Here is a 20,430-nt window from a genome sequence, read left to right on the forward strand (position 1 = left end):
CTTGATGCCATCTCCTAGAAATCTCTCTATATACCCTTTGGAGCCTCCAGGTGACATCCAGGGGCAGTTTTGTTTTTTTTTTTTTTAAAGGAATTCCTTTATTTTATTTATTTATTTATTTATTTATTTTTGGCTGTGTTGGGTCTTCGTTTCTGTGCGAGGGCTTTCTCCAGTTGCAGCAAGCGGGGGCCACTCTTCATCGCGGTGCGCGGGCCTCTCACTATCGCGGCCTCTCTTGTTGCGGAGCACAAGCTCCAGATGCGCAGGCTCAGTAGTTGTGGCTCACGGGCCTAGTTGCTCCGTGGCATGTGGGATCCTCCCAGACCAGGGCTCGAACCCGTGTCCCCTGCATTGGCAGGCAGACTCTCAACCACTGCGCCAGCGGGGAAGCCCCAGGGGCAGTTTTTATATCTCAAACTTTCAGAGCGGGATTTGCAAACTCAGATGCCAAGTGACATGCAAAACGAACCAAGTATAGGGATTAGGGTGATGTAAGCTTCAGTTCATTGTTGACATTAAGGAATAGGGGTTCACTATTGCCAGGTCCTCCAATTTAAAAAAATACATATATTTTTCCAGCTTTATTGAGATATAATTGACATATAGCTTTGTATAAATTTAAGGTGTACAACATGATGATTTGATACATGTATATATTGCAAAATGTTTACCACAATAAAGATAGTTACATTCTTTACCTCACTTAATTACCATTTTATTGTTATACTGTTATGATGAGAACACGAAAGCTCTACTTGTATCAAAAGAACTTTCAAATATATAAAACAGTACAGTACGGTTAACTAGTTAACTATCATCACCATGCTGTACTTATTCATCTTATAACTAGAAGTTTGTATCCTTTGACCAACATTTTCCCATTTTCTCCACCCCTCAGCCCCTGGCAACCACCATTCTACTCTCTGTTTCTATAAGTTCTATGTTTTTAGATTTCACATATAAGTGAGATCACACAGTATTTGTCCTTCTCTGTTTGGCTTATTTCACTTAGCACAGTGCCCTTACAATCCATCCATTTTGTCACAAATGGCGAGAATTTCTTCCTTTTTATGAATGAATAATATTCCTGTGTGTGTGTGTGTGTGTGTGTGTGTGTGTGTGTATCACAAATTCTTTATCCATTCATCCACTGATGAACACTTAGGTTGTTCAGATCTTCCCACTTTTTGGAGATGGCAGAAATTGAGTGAAACCCTCCCAATTCTTAAATGTTAGAAACTAACTTAAATTAAAACAAGGCAAGCAGGAAGGACAAAACAATTTTGTTTGTGGGATTCATTTTGCAGTCTCCTGATTCATAATGTCTATATCCATTTTTTATGGTACAGTTCTTATGTTATTCTCCATAAAATATTTTCTCATTATCATTTGAAGCTTATTAACATCATGTATTTCTTCCCATTGAAGGCAACCTTGAAACATTTTCAAGAGGACACAGTTCAGCAGCTATTCCCAATTATCACTATCAAAGGAATACTTTATTTCTGGTTCTGGCAGAAGTACCAGCTTTTAGGTTCTGTACAGAACTCATGCTGCCTTAGGGACTCTCTCTCCACTCTTTCCCTCCTCTGAAGCCTGATTATTATGTGTAGATATGGCTGGAATTTTGCATGTTCAAGGAGTAGGTGCTTTGCTGGGAAAAACTTCAGTTAAACAGGGTCTAGAGATGCTCAAGGATACTTGGCCTTTGTTGTGGTAGAGAGTTACACTTGTTTTCATAAGCTTCTGTAACAAAGCCTGAGACTCTCTGGCAATTACGTAGACCAAATGCTTGTGCAGAGTGGGATCTTCTTACTAAATTTAGAATGACACAGGACCGGCTTCTCTATAAACTGCCTGGTGCAATGTGACCTCTCTTACAATAGAAATGATACTTTATGTCCCTGTTGAAATGATTCTGTGAAGAAGGGGGAAAGGGAGATAAAGCTTTTGAAATATATTGGGTTCCATAAGATATAAAACTGTGATGTGAATCCAGAGTATTAGTATCAAATGACAGAATAATGTTAAGGAAATTTTCTACCCCCTTTCCCAGCTCTGAGATAGCCATTCTAAATTTAACTTACTTTTCAAACTCGATTCCACACACTAGACTTTTCACTGATGGGTCATCATGAAAAGACTGAGGCAATTTCCATTGGAATTTTGATTACCATCTCTGTGTGGGATTTCCCAGTAGGAGTTAGGAGAGGAGCATATAAAGAAAACAGAAATATAGTCTCTTGAACCCATGGTCACTGCTATTAATTTTCCAATTTCCACCTTGGAAGGTCTTTGCAGATTTTACCATCATGCCCCTTTGAAGCCCTTTGAAAGAAACTTGATGCTATATTAATTGCAAAGATGCCACTGGTGGTGTTGAAGTTTCAAAAACCAGGTCAGCATTCCAACATATACTATGCTTAATGTTTCTTTCTGAAGGTTAAAATACCTTAATTAGTTTTGGCAAAGGTCAGTTTTAATGTAGATTGACAATCCAAGGTGGAAAACTATAAGCAGACCTCCACTTTCAAGGGGAAGCTTAAATTGATTTGAAAGATGACAAATTTTGAATACAGCACATTTATTAAAAATCTGTTTAACCCTCAGCAAACACACAACCCAAGTCTATAATTGGATAAACATAATTTCCTTACAAGAATGAGAAAATCTAAATAACCCCTCACAACAGAGTGCCTAAAAGAAATATCATTAGTGACTCATGGATTAGAAAAATATTATTTTCAACATAATTTTGTGGCTTTTCAGTTTAAATTACCACCTTCAAAAAATTTAATTTTCAAAAATATTTAATTTTCACTTTATGCAGACATAGCAGAAGGCAGTAAAGCAATCTCTTTATAATTTTTGTGTATTCCTGTGTATATCTATGTTTATACTGAGAACACATGGTCGTCAGATTTTAATTCCATTTTGGGAAAAAGACATCAGGTCCCATAAAGATAACTACCGAATGTTGGAGTCAGATGTACCAATTATTAATAGATCAATGTTACCCTTTTTACCTCTAAATTAAATCTCAAAATCTTTACCAAGTGATATTTCCTTTCAAGGTATCTTGGAAAAATAAGTATGGACCATTTTAAGTTCTATTTTTGTTAGTGTGTCAGCCCTATTTATAACCCAAATCTATGTTTTAACTCTTAACATAAGAACCAAGGGAGCATGAAACCTAGAATATATTCTCTAAGGTACTTCTAGGTCACACTAGAATATCAATACTGCTCTTCTTATTTTAGATTCAGTATTGTTTTTCTGATAGAGCTTTAATGGAATCTTTTTTCTTTATTATGCAAAGAAAACAAATACTGTTTATAGAGATATTTGTTTTGATTACATAAATATACACAAATATGGAAATACAATGATATTTCCCACCGTATGTTTGTGGTGCACTAGTTCTATCATGAAAAAGAAAATAAAGAATTAAAGAGTTTTGCACAGAGAAGGAAACTATCAACAAAATGAAAAATCCTACTGAATGGGAGAAAATATTTGCAAACAGTATGTCTGATAAGGAATTAATATCCAAAATATACCAAGAACTCACACAAATCAACATCAAAAAAACCAACCCGATTTTTGAAATGTCTATTTGAATAGATATTTTTCCAAAGAAGACATAAAGGGCTTCCCTGGTGGCGCAGTGGTTGAGAATCCGCCTGCCAATGCAGGGGACACGGGTTCGAGCCCTGGTCTGGGAGGATCCCACAGGCCACGGAGCAGCTGGGCCCGTGAGCCACAATTGCTGAGCCTGTGTGTCTGGAGCCTGTGCTCCGCAACGAGAGAGGCCGCAATAGTGAGAAGCCCGCACACCGCGATGAAGAGTGGTCCCCGCTTGTCACAACTAGAGAAAGCCCTCGCACAGAAACGAAGACCCAACACAGCCATAAATAAAAAAATAAATAAATTTAAAAAATAAAAAAGATATCTTACAAAAAAAAAAAACAAAAGGCATAAAGATGGCCAACAGGCATATGAAATGATGCCCAATATCACTAATCACCAGGGAAATGCAAATCAAAACCACAATAAGATATCACCTCCCACCTGTCAGAATGGCTATTATCAAAAAGACAACAAATACCAAGTATTAGTAGAATGTGGAGGAAAGGGAATCCTCTGCACTGTTGGTGGGAATGTAAATTAGTGCAGCCACTATGGAAAAGAATATGGAGTCTTCAAATAATTAAAAATGGAACTACCATATGATCCAGCAATTCTACTCCTGGGTATTTATCCAAAGAAAAGAAATGCTAATTAGAAAAGCTATAGGCACCCCTATGTTCATTGCAGCACTATTTACAATAGCCAAGATATGGAATCAACCTAAGTGCCCGTTAATAGATAAATGGATAAAGAAGATGTGGTATATACGTGTACAATGGAATATTAATCAGCTATAAAAAGAATGAAGTCTTGCTCTTTTCAACAATATGGATGGAGCTAGAGGATACTATGCTAAGTGGAAAAAGTCAGACAGAGAAAGACAAATACTGTATGATTTCACTCATATATGGAATCTAGAAAATAAAACAAATGAATAAACATAATAAAACAGTAGCAGAGTTATAGATACAGAGAACAAACAGGTGGTTGCCAGAGGGGACGAGAGGAAGGAGAGGAAAGAAATAGGTGAAGGAGATTAAGGAATACGAACTTCCAGGTGCAAAATAAATGTCACAGGTATGAAATGTACAGTGTGAAGAATATAGTCAATAATTACATAATATCATTGTATGGTGGCATACCATAACCAGACTTATCCTGGTGATCATTTTGAAATGTATAGAAATACCAAATTATTATACTGTGTAACAGAAACTAACATAGTGTTGTAGGTCAATTATAATTCAAAAACGAACAAACAAATAAACTCAAAGGAAAAGAAATCAGATTTGAGGTTACCAGAGGTGTGGGCTAGGGAGAGAGTGAACTGGATGAAGGCAGTCAAAATGTACAAACTTCCAAGTTATAAGATAAATAAATCCTAGGGATGTAATGTACAACAGGATAAATATAAGTAGCACTGCTCTATGTTATATATGAAAGTTGTTAAGAAGGTAAATCCTAAGAGTACGCATCACAAGAAAAAAATTTTTTTTCTATTTTTTAAATTTTGTATCTATACGAGATGATGGATGTTCCCTAAACTTAGTGTGGTCATCATTTCATGAAGTATATCCGTCAATTCATTACTCTGTACAGCTTAAACTTACACAGTGCTGCTGTATGTCAATTATGTCTCAATAAAGCTGGAAGAAAACATTTAACTTAATTTTTAAAAAGGAATTAAAGAGAATTCACAATTCACATTACTACATTAAAGGCTCTGAGAAGTCTTGCAGCGAATCAATCTGTTGCTTTCATCACTGATTATTTCACAACTGTAGGATTGCTTTGTGAGTATGCGTGTAGTGTAACATGGAATGAATGACTTGTGTTAGGGAAAAACAACTGAAGGCCAAATAATTATTTAGATGATAGAACAAATATAGGTAAAATAGTGTTTTCTAAACTTTTGAACAGGAGTAGAACTTAAGAATACATTTTTAAGGGATTTTACAGGGGAAAGAGGGACTACTCCTTTGCACCCAGGCAATTAATCTAAAAAGTTCCAAATACCTCTCATAAAGAAGGGAGAGAGGAAAGTAAGATTTTTTTTTTCTTTGTAGCGAATTAAATACTGAAAAAAGGGTGTTGGAGATTATTAAAAAACAAGACAACAAACCCAAAATGGAGTCATTTATGCTAAGCCCCATGTCACCAAGCTGAGACTTAATTATACTTTTGGCTCTCCCAGAAATGGCATCTGAACCAGTCAATCAGGAATTGCCTGGCAGCACTAGCTAGGCAATCTGCCTGACAGACGTCTGCCGTCCCCCAAAGCAAAGTAACCTTCAATAACCAACCCGCTTTTTTGTCTAATATAAATTCCTTGTTCCTGCTCCCTTCTGCCTATAAGTCTTTCATTTGGTACAGCCCCTAGGAGCTCCTTTCTATCTGCTACATTGGATGCTGCCTGATTCGAACTGATTTTTGTTCAAATAAACTCAAACTTTTTAATATGCCTCAGTGTATCTATCTCTTAACAGGATGGGGTTTTTGGTGTTTCTCAGGCAGTGGCCAGGGAATTCTGAAATCAAGTTAAAGATAAGAATCTTATTTTGAGAAAACTCGAGAATGAAAAATAAATTGGAAAGGAGATACTATTGAAAAGTGGATATAAAGGAAACCAGAATGAAGTCTGAGAAATAGGAGTGAGTTGGAGGAATGGGTTTTTAGAAGAGGCCCAACACTTTCTCTTCATATTAATGTCTCTCGCTGCTCCTCTGGCCAAACCTTGGGATCCTCATTGGCAAAGCCCTGTTGACAGTTTGAAATTCATGTAGTGCCATTTATTAGATGTGTGATCTTGACAAATTTACTAAATTTTTATGCTATCATTTTCTCAACTTCTAGAGAGGAATACCAAAATTTACCAGTAAGGCTGATCTTATTTTGTTTGTAAATTTTGTTTAGTCATCTCCATTCCCCTGACTATTAAGTCCTTTTCCTACCTACCCTTGAATTAACATTTTATCTACGCCATCACAACAGAGCTCACATTTCACCTTTTCCAAACCACAAAAATCATTTTCTTTTTCTTACACCTAGTGTGTGTGTGTACAGCATGAGCTAGCACTGATGCATATATTTTTTAATGTTCTTGACTTAGCTCACTGTTGTAAATCTCCCTTCTTTAAACAGTCTGAAAATGCCTTAAAGTTAGTTTGAGTACTGTCTCTTTCTGAAAAAGTGCAGTCAGTACAGTAAGGAGTGAAAATAACTGGAGAGGTTTCTTAAACCCTAGTTTAATATCAAGGGTGATTAAAGGTAGAATATAAGGACTTTCTGCCTCGTTTCACTCACTGGTACTCAACTTCAAAAAGTGTTAAACTTAGTAGAGTTGAACTAAAAGCCAATGGTTGAATTTATTTCATTTCTTTTTAACAAATATAAAAATATGAATACAAGAGCTTGGATCCTCCTGCAACTAGCTGAAAAGAAATAAAGATATTTTCTGAAAACACTACTAAGGGATCTATTTTCAGAGTGTGTGCCTGCAGGTAGGGCTTTAAAGATACAGTTATGCTGCACTCAAACAATATTAGAGAATTTCTAGTTTCTATCACTTCTGCAGTCTCGTGGCAGAACAAGTGACCACTACCTTTTTGGATTTGCATTCCAGCATCTAGGAACAAAAAATAAATGAACAAACAATAAACAAAAAATCTAAAAAAAAAAAAATCTATAGTAGCAAGGTTCACTTTCATATTATTTATCTAAGATCTATTTCTTCACTGCTTCTTCTTATAAAGGAGGAGGTAAAAAACATCTAGAAATGTTGTATGGCTGACTTGTGGTGGGATGACTCTATTACACTCTATTTTATAATCATAAGATTCCTGAAAGTATATGCAATTCTGGAACATATGCATAGTCGTGACTTCATAGGTCTAAATGTGTAAAAGGTTAATTATAAAGTTTAATTTCTCCTTTCTATATATTTTTTTCTCTTAAGAGAAATGAGTTAGAGGAAGTCATTAAATCAAGTGCAAGGCTTCTACTCATGAGATTAAACATTATGTAATACCAAGTTCTCCCTCTTTTAGTGTAGATGTAGACAGCACTAGTAATGAAGTCACAACTTCCCTTCTATACTCGACCAATCTAATATCTGAGCAAATCCTCTATTCCATTCTCTTTTAAAATTATTTTGATTCTGAACAACCTCCTCTTTTTTGTGTGTGTGTTTAAGCTGTATTTAAAATATTTTATATATGTACATATACATGTACGTATTTTAAGATTAGAGAGCAAGAGTTTTGCACGGCATTTTGGACCAAATTTTGGCCAGGTGGACAGGGATTCCATGACTTATATTCTTATATATTTGACAATGAATTAAACTTTTTATACACATCATTAGCAAAAAGATGGCCTACTCTTACTAATGGCAACCTGTTTTCATTCCAGTCATTCAATCATTCAGGAAAGTATTTTCAGTAAATCATTTAAATAGTGATAATGACTAGAAATATTCAATATGACTGAACTTTTGCAAAGGAAACGGAAGAAATTACTGTCTTGTTCAGAATTTATAAATGTTGGTCTTTAGTCAATATATAGAGTAACATAACAAGGATGGCAAAACCAAATAGTTCTACTTCCTATCCATATAATGTTTTAATAATACTAACCAAGAAAAGAAACATAAATATCTTATGACTTAGATATTTATATGTGTTATATCTAAAATTCATTTCTTGATCATCTAATTCCTATGTTCTTTTCCTTTCTTTTAATCTAAAACATTCCTTTTTTCTCTGAAATAAATTATAGACTGCATTAATCCCAATATATTTCACGAATATATTGTCAAGATCATTTGTCTGTAGTAATTTGCTTCAAACTCATTTTTAGAGGATCTACCACTAAAAATTCTATTCATCATTCAGACTGGGCAATAGGCATGAAAAGTCAAACAAGTTTCCGAGGTGATTCTAATGTGATGGTTTAGCAATCGCTTCTCTGGATAATTTAATTTTCCTAATTTGTTCCTTGGCTGACTTTTCACTTGATTTTTACAGTTTTGGAGGTGGTTTGGTTTCTTTAAATTATGTGGGTTACAAGCTAATCATAATCAGATTATTTACCTTGTCCAGCTAGATCATCACACTACTAAGGCATAGGTTATAATTAGAGCCCTATTCTGTAACCATATTTTGTCCACCAATTTTTCACCAAGAGCCTTGTAAATAAGCTGTTTATAACCAAAGAAAGCACACTAAAAAGTATGGTTAGTATTTGGGTAAATTCATGGTTACTGATGGACTAGTAGCTCGGAGCACATGTTTAACCTAGGTTTATAATCCTGTTTCCCGAATATTACCTTTAAAGTCTCACCATGTCCACAACTCACATACATTATTATCTACTCACTATAGTCTTTAAAATGACTCACTTTCTAAACTCAAATAATACATACAGAAAACTTATATCACTACTATAAAAAGAAAATAGTAACATTGCCAAAAATAGAAGATAATTTTAAAATAAATGCAATAACACAAAAATTATGCTTTTAAAACCTAACTAGGTACCGTACTGCTGTTTGATCCATTCGGCTTTAAGCTTGGCACTCTCTTTCTCTTTATTAAAAACACAGAATTGCAAGCAATGAAAAAGTGTTAAATGTATACCAGTACAAAATAAACTAATATAAAATGAGCCACCTAAAGTGCCCCTCACATAATTCATAGTGGTGATCAAACTTGAATTTTTGAGGCATATTAAAGTGCCTCAGAATCTGGATCTGAGAAGCCAGTAAGACTACACTACAGAAAAAAAAAAAAACCTTTTTTCAGGGAAAGAGACATATTGCTCATTGTTCATAAACATGAACATTCACAGAGTATCTGTGATGGATTTAGGATGATAATCCATATTTCTAATGTTTATTTCCATTAATTCTTTGGATCACAATGAAAAAAAATAATGTGATCTTCAATTTCTGGCTATATGGGTAAGTTAGAAAGCCTGAAAAACTTTCTTTTAAAAAAACAGAAATTCTTAATAAGCTAGTACAAACATTTTTTTAAATGCCTAGGTGAACTTTTGAGGAATAAAAACAAAATCCTAAGTGGTAAAAAATAAAAAGGAAAATAATCTGAAAGAGTAATAGAAAGCTAAAGCTGATACAGCAAGTTGTCTCATGATAGAAATGAAATAAGACCTTGGGCCAAGCAATATGGTGAGTTAAAACTGAGACACGTGCATGAAACCAAGAATCTCTAGCAGACACTCCCTCGTTGGAAGACACACTAGAAAAAAATATTCCCTCCGGCAATTAAAAATAAGATAATTTGTCTGTCTTCACCTCAATTATATCTGGAAGAAAAATGTCCCTCCTGGGAATTCATGGCCAGAGGCGTTTTCACACAGTTGTAGGCCTGAATTCACACTACCTGTAAGTCCTAGGAAACCCCAGGCTGAGAACTCAGTGTGGTCCCAAGTATCTGGGAGTATCAACACAATTCATTTTTAGAAGGGTACACCTCAACCCAGTCTTACAGAAGTTCAATAAAGAATAACTGAATATGAGCTCACAATCCAAAATTATCAAACACACTAAGAAATAAATCACCATGGGTAAGTCAGCAGAAACAACTATCAGCAGAATTAACCCACAAATATTTCTGATTTTAGAAAGGTCAGAAGGAGCATATGAGGAAAGTATGTTTAAAATTGAATGGGAACTGAAGGCATGAACCAGGAACAAGAGACTTCTAAAAGCAGTCAGATTTTAAAACCAAAACCAAAACCAAACAAAACAAAACAAAACACACAAATAGAATGTGTGCAATAAACAGACACTCATTGAAATTAGTGGCTAACATAAACCCAATTGAAGATAATTAGTAAACTGAGATATTAATCTGAAGTCTAGGGAAGCAAAGGAACAGAAAACATGAGATATTGAAATTTAAAAAAGAATATCAAATGCTTTTCTTTTCAGAATTCTAGAGGGAGAAATTAGATGTGAGAGAAACATTCGAAGAGAAAATGGTTAAACATTTTCAACACCTGAAGACATGAATTCTCAGATTCCGTAATCTCAACAAAATCCAAACAGGGAAAAAAAGCAGACAAACAAACAAATATTGGACACATCATGGTGAAGCTGTACAACTCCAGAGACAAAGATAGTATATTAAAAGTTATGAAAAAGAAAAGACAGATTATCTGCAAACAATCAGCATTTAGACTGACAGGCAACTTCTTGACAATAGAAACTGATGTTAACAGAACAATATCCTCAATTTGCTAAAACTTAAAACTTAACTTAAAACTTTAAACCTACCTTAAATTATATTTAAGAGCAGGATAAAATACATATTTAGATAAAACTAAGAAAATTTACCTTCAATAGAGCCTCATTAAATACACTTCTAGTAGATGTAGTTCAAGAAAAAGAAAGTATTTAAGAAAAGTTTAGGATGCAAAACAGAAGAATGTGCAAAAATATTGGTAAATATGTGGATAAATCTATATTAACATTGACTCTATAAAAATAATAATTATTTATTTGTGGTGTTAAAAATAGAGAAAAATATACGTAAATACCAGACAAAAATACCATATAAGACAGAGGAAATGTTTGTGTTAAATAATTCTAGCTCCCTTGTGTTGTTGGATGAGTAGGGTAGAAATAATGATTAACTTTAAACTTTTTTGGAGAAAAAGAGCACAAGTAAAAGGAGTTCACCAAACACCAGTAGGAGATTTACTATTGCTAAAAGTTCTAATGAAGTTTCCTTCTCATACCTTTTTTGCTGGGTTGGTGACATTAGAATTTTGACTCTGTGTGCTGATAGAAATCATCTGTTCCTGCTTTCATTGGCTGTAGCCAATAAGCCCTAGAACTTTTCCTGTTGGCCACTTCAACAGCCACTGAAGAACAAAGCCTTAGTACTTACAGGCTTTCAGATTTCACAGCATAAAATTTTAGAGGAATATGTTGCTACTTTTAGACAACAAGGGTAGAAAGTGTTTAGCTACTTTTGATTTTCTTGGTGTAAAAACCAGTTTAATCCATGAAAAAAAGATTATTTTTAGACTTAAACATTTGGTTCCTTGTTGTGATTTGTGGTAGGCTGAAGTTGTGAAACCAATGAGCATATCCATTCATTTCCTCTTAATTATTTTCACCAAAGAGCACTGCCAGTGAATATCTCAAATCTTCTCATCTCAGAGTTACTAATCAGAGACTTTGGGGTTTGTCCTTCAGCCCAAGGAAGGCACACAGAGTGGAGTGTGAGAACCTGGTTTATTCCTTAAACTAAAAAACTAGGCTCAAATAAAATCAATTTCCAAAAGTAGTAACAACACTATTCTTTGCACTGACCCTGGTAAATTATTTTCCTCATCACCCCCTTCCCCCAAGAAAGCGTACAAGTAATTTATGTTTCCTGCGTGTGTAGATCAGCTTGACAAACTATTTTCAAAAAGTAAGAGTGACAGAGTGTGACTCAAGAGAGCCTGCCAATTTCATGGACTGCTTTATGATTAAGTCTAGCAGACCTTTTATTCAGAATATCAGAACTACATTGTTGCTGGATCATTTTGGATGATGGAGGGACGGAAACCAAAATCTGGGCTTCATGAGTGTAAACATATATACAAACAGAATCTATAAAAGGCAGTGTTGACCTTTGGGGCCAATGGAAAGAACCCCAATTGAACGATGCTCATTTATAGGCTGCTATATAAATATTTGGCACAGCAAGAGAAATAGTGATCCCAAGGATTCACAAGGCTCTTCTTTCTGAATAGATCTTTCTTTTTAGCCTTTCCTCATCACCTAGCTACAGAGGGAGGAAAGCCATAAGTGCTGACAGGGCACAAAAAGGGACAAGCTAAGAATAAAGTTTCTTGAAATACATAGGAGCATGTGATGGCCAGAATTTCAGGCTAGATATAATATTGAATGAATTAGGTTCTCATGAAAAAGGCTTCTTATAAAAATATATGTGACAATTTCACAGGCAGCTAATGAGAGAAGAAGAGAAAGGCTGAGGAGAAGGAAGATTGCCCTTTGGCCAGCAGCCAGCCATCACTGCCGCAAGCCTCTTGTAGCAGGTGAAAGTGATGCAGCAATAATTAATGCCACCAACGTTATTGGGCAGAACTGGTTTTCCTTACGCTGGAGGGGTGTGGGGAATACGTGGGGAAAATAAAAGGAAAATAGAGTTATTTTGCTTCTCTCACAGTTAATTAAATTAAAATGAAAATAAAAATTTAAACCATATTAATGCTTGAATTCTGTCTTGCTGGCTGTCTGAACACAAAAAGCCCTGCTCTGGTTTTCCTATAATATGCAAAGTGTGTATTGTTTTCACATACATACAGAAAGAAATGGGTTTTAATGTCCAAATATTTTCAAAGTAAATATGTTGTGTAAAGGTGAGTTCTTACCTTAATGTGTCTATGGAATATTTTAAAGAGAGTGAGGGTTTTTTGTGAATTACAGATCTGGAGTTAGATTGATCAGTGTATAAGTTCGCATACATGATTTCAAAAAAATTGTGCTTACCTAGTCACTGGGGAAACAAACACTCCAAAAAAAGAGGAGGCTCAGCTCAGCATGAAGTGTGGGAGTGCATGAGCACCACGTGGATGAGGTGTGAGGAGATGGAACCTCATTTCAGAAGCTAGGAGACAAGCTGTGATGGAAAGATACCAGAGGGGTGAGAGAGGGACTGTCAGAGCACCTGCCTGGGGCAGGGAGCAGGGAGATCTTTTGTGCCTAAACCCAGGGCGACACAGCCAGAGAGACAGTCTCTGCCAGTTACTCTGATCTAGTGCAGTCCCTAAGCTATGCCTCCAACCATCTAGATTAAGAACTTTCCCTATTTCTTGTAACCACAAATACTATCAAAGAAAATTCCAACACTAACATTCTTGTCATTTCAAGCAGCATTTCCATTTGATGCTGTATGTCTTCAGCTAACAAGCACCAGACTCAATATTTTACAAAGAAAAGCAAATAAAGCGTGAGGTTGTTAGTGCGATATGGCTGGGGGCATTGTTTACTTCATAAGAAGACCATTTCTGGGTTTTAAATTATTTTGTCCAACTAGAGCTCCCTTTTATTTACAAACATACACACCAGAACCTAGGAAAAATCATATCTCCTGAAAAAGTGAACTTAAGCATAGAATAGTCTTGCTAAACCAATCTAGAAAATAAAACCAGAAAGATGTAGATCCACATCATAGGATACTATGATAGTATCATAGGATACTTCGGACTATACCACAAAACTATAGTCATCAAAACAGTATGGTACTGGCACAAAAATAGAAATATAGATCAATGGACCAGGATGGAAAGCCCAGAAATAAACCCACACACCTATGGTCAACTAATCTACAACAAAGGAGGCAAGACTACACAATGGAAGAAAGACAGTCTCTTCAGTAAATGGTGCTGGGAAAACTGGACAGCTATATGTAAAAAAATGAAATCAGAACATTCTTTAACACCATACACAAAAATAAACTCAAAATGGATTAAAGACCTAAATGTAAGGCCAGACGCTATAAAACTCTTAGAGGAAAACATAGGCAGAACACTCTCTGACATAAATTGCAGCAAGATCTTTTTCGATCTGTCTCCCAGAGTAATGGAAATAAAAACAAAAATAAACAAATGGGACCTATTTAAACTCAAAAGCTTTTGAACAGCAAAGGAAACCATAAACAAAATGAAAAGACAACCCATAGAATGGGAGAAAATATTTGCAAACTGTGTGACTGACAAGGGATTAGTCTCCAAAATTTACAAAGAGCTCATGTGGCTTAATATCATCAAAACAAAGAACCCAATCAAAACATGGGCAGAAGACCTAAATAAACATTTCTTCAAAGAAGACATACAGATGGCCAAGAGGCATATGAAAAGATGTTCAACATCACCAATTATTAGAGAAATGCAAATCAGAACTACAATAAGCTATTACCTCACATCAGTCAGAATGGCTATCATCAAAAAATCCACAAATAAATGCTGGAGAGGGTGTGGAGAGAAGGGAACCCTCCTACACTGTTGGTGGGTATGTAAATTGGTACAGCCACTGTGGAGAACAGTATGGAGGTTCCTTAAAAAACTAAAAATAGAGCTACCATATGATCCTGCAATCCCACTCCTGGGCATATATCCAGAGAAAAACATGGTCTGAAAGGATACATGCACCCCAATGTTCATTGCAGCACTGTTTACAATAGCCAAGACATGGAAGCAACCTAAATGTCCATCAACAGAGGAATGGATAAAGAAGGTGTGGTACATATATACAATGGAATATCACTCAGCCATTAAAAATAATCAAATAATGCCATTTGCAGCAACATGGATGGACCTAGAGATTGTCATACTGAGTGAAGTAAGCCAGACAGGGAAAGACAAGTATCGTATGATATTGCTTATATGAGGAATCAAAAACATGATGCAAATGAACTTATTTACAAAACAGAAACAGACTCACAGACTTAGAGAACGAACTTATGGTTACTGGGGGGGAAGGGATAGTTAGGGAGTTTGGGGTTGACATGTACACATTGCTATATTTAAAATGGATGACCAACAAAGACCTACTGTATAGCACAGGGAGCTCTGCTCAATATTGTTTAACAACCTAAATGGGAAAAGAATTTGAAAAAGAATAGATACATGTATATGTATAACTGAATCACTTTGCTGTACACCTGAAACTAACACAACATTGTTAATCACCTATATTCCATTATAAAATAAAAAGTTTAAAAACAGGTGTCTGTTGTCAGTAATGCCAAATTAGGCCACCTTTCCTTAGTGATTTTAATTCTTAGATAACTCATTTAAATTAATTTCAACATATGCAAGCTTCATTCTCCTGAAGTTGAAAACAAGTCCATATTCAAATTTTCCCTATTGTCCCAATAATGCCTATTTTCCTTTTCTTTTTTTTTCTTTTCAATCTATGATCCAATCAAGGACCACACATTTCATTTAGTTATTAATATCATCATGTTTCATTCCTTTGTTGCTATTTGTTTTTTATGTGTTTGCTTCTTTTGTACCCTTTGACTTAATTTATTTTTAAATATGCAAATAATTTACACAGTTTAAAATAAATTATTTATATAGTTCCAATGTGAAAACATATCATTAGAAGAGTCTCATTCCCAACCCATTTCCTTCCACCCAATTCCAACCACTCCCTCTGTATAATCATTTTCTTTACTGTCTTGTGGTTCCTTTCTGTATTTCTTTTTTTTTAAATAGGAATTTTAAAAATATGTATAAATACTTTACCCCTCTTTCATTCTTAAACAAAGATCTTACAGCAAATATATTTTTCCAAACTTGTTTTTTCCACTTCACAATATACCCTGAATATAACACAATATTGATTCATAGAGATCATCTTCAGTTTTATTACATCTGCAAAACTGTCCATTTGTGTGGATTTAACATATTTTATTCAACCAACTTTTTATAAATGAGAATTTTATTTGTTTCAAACATTTTGCTATTAGAAATATTGCTGCAATAAATATCTCTGTAAATATTTGCTTTGTTTTGTTTTCTTGAAGATGTATTTTAAAGGTGAATCCCTAGAAGTGAGATTACTGAGTGAAAGAGTAATTTCATTGGTAATTCTTTTTCAGCTATTGGTAAATTCTTCTTCACAATGGTTTTAGGTTTTTGTATTCCACAAGTCTAACACGCTTCCTTCAAATATATTTGAGCTAGTTACCATTGTGCTCTCTGAGATAGCTCCTATTAGTGGAGCTATCCTTCTGTCCCAAGAAACTCAGTGGTCATTCTGGCCACTGGGTCAAAATGATTCTCTTTTTAATATTACTCTATGTCAGGCTTAATTTTAGGAAAAGTCCTTGACAACAGGAAGTTTTCTGAACAATAGTACTTGGGTGGATGCACCTAACCCTTATATCAATTTGCAAAAGGAAGCTTTCTGTAATTTTACAAAAAAATGTATTAATAGAAGGAAAATTTGTCTGAATGGTCTATAACACTTTTTAAGTTTCTGGGAACTGATTACATTGATATACATATGTCTTTCTTACTCTCTTAAGAGAAAGTAAATTTGTAAATCCTGTAATATATCTAAATTCAGCTCTGACAATTTAACTGAATGCCTCTCTTACTACCCTCCACACATATTTTCAATACAGAAGAAACAGAAACTGGAAAGATTTCAAATTTAGTTTGTTTTATTCTTTTAATTTCCATTCTGTATATTTCTAAGGTCAAGAATATAAGATGTAAAATTAATCATGTGATTGTTTGACATCTCAAAAGTGACCTGCTTTTCAGTCCAACTAGATTTGTAGAAATCGTATCTCTGTAAAGCTAGATCTTATTTTAACTTGATTTTTATGTATGTCCAAAGTTTTGCATATGCATATGTATGTATAGCATATCTATAGATGTCTATATTGAGCAATGGCTGTATGAGAGAGAGATTTAATCTAGGAATATGGTTTCCTGGTAACAAGAATCACATGTTAGTTTTTCAAGGAGCTCCCTCTCTACAATCACAAGCTTTCAGTGTATTAGCAAGGTAAGAGGTTTTCAGAAGCAGCTCCATTTTCTACACAGGACATCTAACAATCAAAGTAAGGGTGCAATTATAGCATAAATGAGGGAATAGCCAAATAGATACTCACGCAGCAAATTTCTTATGCCAAATAGATACTCAGGCAGCAAAATTCAAAAAAGTCACCTAGAAGGAGATGCCCACAATAGTCAATAATATCATCAAAATGCTGCACATCGTACAGGGCTTGAGAGACTGAAGTTTTATTTTCAGAGCTAGAACTTAAAAAATGGTTTAATTTCAAAGCGTGGTTAAATTAACAAGACTTGTAAATAAGAAACTGAATCTTGTTCATCTTCCTTTTCTTTTCCCCAGAGGACAAATGTGACCAGTTCTAGATTTCAGAGATAAAAGTCTATTAGCAAGTAATTTTTAAAACTTGTTTTCAGGCTTGATATAAGACACTGGATGCTAAGAGACACAGATTTTTGTCTAACATTTACTTCCAAAATTGCAGTTATTGATTTCTTTCCTACAAACATTTTCCTGCTCAAATGCAAATAAATTGTTTGTATTCAGCTTGAAGTTGATCAATATTTTAAAATATAAACATGGTTAATAGAAAACAATGAGCCGGAATGCATCTCTTTAACTCTGCCAAGCATGAAGCAATGGAACATTTAGTAGTTAGGATTCCTAAATTCTAATCTGAGCTATGTCAATCAATGTATCTTTACATGCTATTTAATCCTTTCTGAATTTTATTTTCTCATCAAGGTAACTAGTCTCCAATTTGAAGTTACCATCAAATATCCTGTGTTACTCTGTATTATAAAGGGATTACACAAAGTATTTGACTTATACAAAGAAGGGCATTGAGATCTAAAGCAGAATTAGTGGGGATCCAATTAAGGAGATTGCTATGGATTAGTGGAAACAAAGTTCTATTGGGAGGCAGAATATCTAAGTCCAGGACTTGGCTCCCGTAACCTGCTACCTGTGGGTTTCTTTTCTTTTCTTTTTTTTTTGAAAGTCACCATAATCCCTTTAAGATTCTAATTTTATAATCTATTCAATATAAAATGGAGATACTGACACACTAAATCAGAGGGTAGTTAAGAAAATTAAACCAGGTAAACATATGTGAATTTTGTTTGCAAACTATATTTTATGAATGTGAGATATCCTTAGGGATAATCATTTTTGTGCAATAAGTATATAGATCCTTCCCCAAGACATTTACTGCTGCCTTAAATAGGCAAAGTAATCTGAACAATCACAGAGCTAAAATGCAAGAGTGGTATCAATTGATATTAGAAAACATGTTGGCAACTTCATTAAATACTTGAATAAAGATGACTTGAGATTCTTGATTACTATCTTCCAAGGATCTGTCTGTGTAAATTTTAGTGTGCTCATTGCATAATGACTAATATTCTTTAAAATAATGACATATCTAATTCTGAGGCTCTTACTCACTTGTTGTACCAACAGTCACATAATTAAGAGGTAATTTGCATGCATATGAATTTAATTTTAGTAAAATATTTTAAAGATCTCCTAGTTCACTAATAATTTGCAAATTAAGAAAATAAAAGTGATGAAAGCGTCTAGCTTCTGGCAATGATAGCAAAACTTATAATGGACTAACTCATCTGCTGCTAGTAATTATAAGCTATGGACAAAACATAAAATATAAATACTTAAAATAACTGGAGAGTAACAGAAACAAGTACAAACTGGAGGAGGTTTAACCCTGAAAGAGTAGAAACATTCTGGGTAAGAGCTCCATTTATGTGGTTTTCCCCTGAGGAAACTCTCAAGTCCACATGACATGCCTTTGACAAAACTCAGGAAAAAAAGCTACCATCTTATTGGTTTAAGGAGTCAGACAATAGGATTCATGGACCTAGGCGTGGATAGAATGTGAGGGGAGAATCCCAGAAAGGAAAAAAACCACAGAAACTCTGCATATAAACCCATCTCAAATCACTGACCCCTAAACTATACATCCACAGAATAAGATATCAATAGACCCATTTAGGGAAAAGAACATCCGGAAGGCTGAAAGAGATGTACTTACATATTAGTAGCTGCCTCTGCTGGGGAGACAGGATTAGCATGTGAATCTCAACATTTTGAGGGAATTGGTAAATATCTCAGGGTCTCCACTGAAACAACATAAGGGTCACATCTTCTGAATAAAGGCTGCACCCAAAGACTAAGGAGTTTGCCAGAAGACTCAAAGAAAAAATGAAAATTGACCACTCTAAGAAAGCCTACAAATAATTGTCTCAAAGATCAAATAAACTGCATTGTAGTTTAACTGCATGTTTTTACAAAATACAGCACTTTTCAGAAAACAATAACAGATTCCAGATGCTCTACAATGCATAATGTCAACTACCGAAAAAAAAATCCCAGATATGTGAAGAAACAGGAAATATAATTCACTAAAAATAAAACCACATATAACCCAGATTTGGAATTAGCAGTCAGGACTTTAATACAATCATGATAAATATGTTAAAGGAATTATAGAAAAATGTTGGTAAAATTGGTAAGGCAATAGAAAATTTCAGAAAAGCTATAGGACTGTAAAGAAGAAACAAAGAAAAAATGTAAACTGAAAAAAATTTTGAAATGAAAAATTCATTGCATGTGATTAACAAGATTGCACAAAAGAGGAGAAATGATCAGTAAACATGAAAAGAAGTCAACAGAAATTATCCAAACTAAACTACAGTGAGAAAGCTGACTGAAAAATATAAACAGAGCCTCAATGGCCAATATGACAGCATCAACTAGTATAACATTCATGAAATTAGAGTCCCAGGAGAAGAAGAAAGAAAGGTGTAGGAAAAAAATATTTAAAGAAATACTGGCTGAAATTTTTCCAAATTTGATCAAAAAGAGCAACCAAAAATGCAGGACACTCAGTGAACTCAAAACAGCATAAATAAAAAGAAAAATGCACCTAGGCACATCATAGTCAAACTGTTGATATTGAGAGAAAAATTACGTACAGTGGAATAAAAGTAAAAATATTGCTTACATCTTTTTAGAAATAGTATAAATCAGAAGATAATGGAATAATGGTAAAAATTCTGAAAGAAAAAAAAATCTATATCCAGGAAAAATATGTTTAAAATTTCAAGGCAAAAAAAAGACATTTTCAGGTAAACAAAAATTGATAGAACTTATTACAGTAGATATACACTAAAATATGGCTAAATAAAGTTCTCAGGCTTAGGGTAAAT

Source organism: Balaenoptera ricei, chromosome 7, assembly GCF_028023285.1.
Source record: "Balaenoptera ricei isolate mBalRic1 chromosome 7, mBalRic1.hap2, whole genome shotgun sequence".
NCBI lineage: Eukaryota > Metazoa > Chordata > Mammalia > Artiodactyla > Balaenopteridae > Balaenoptera > Balaenoptera ricei.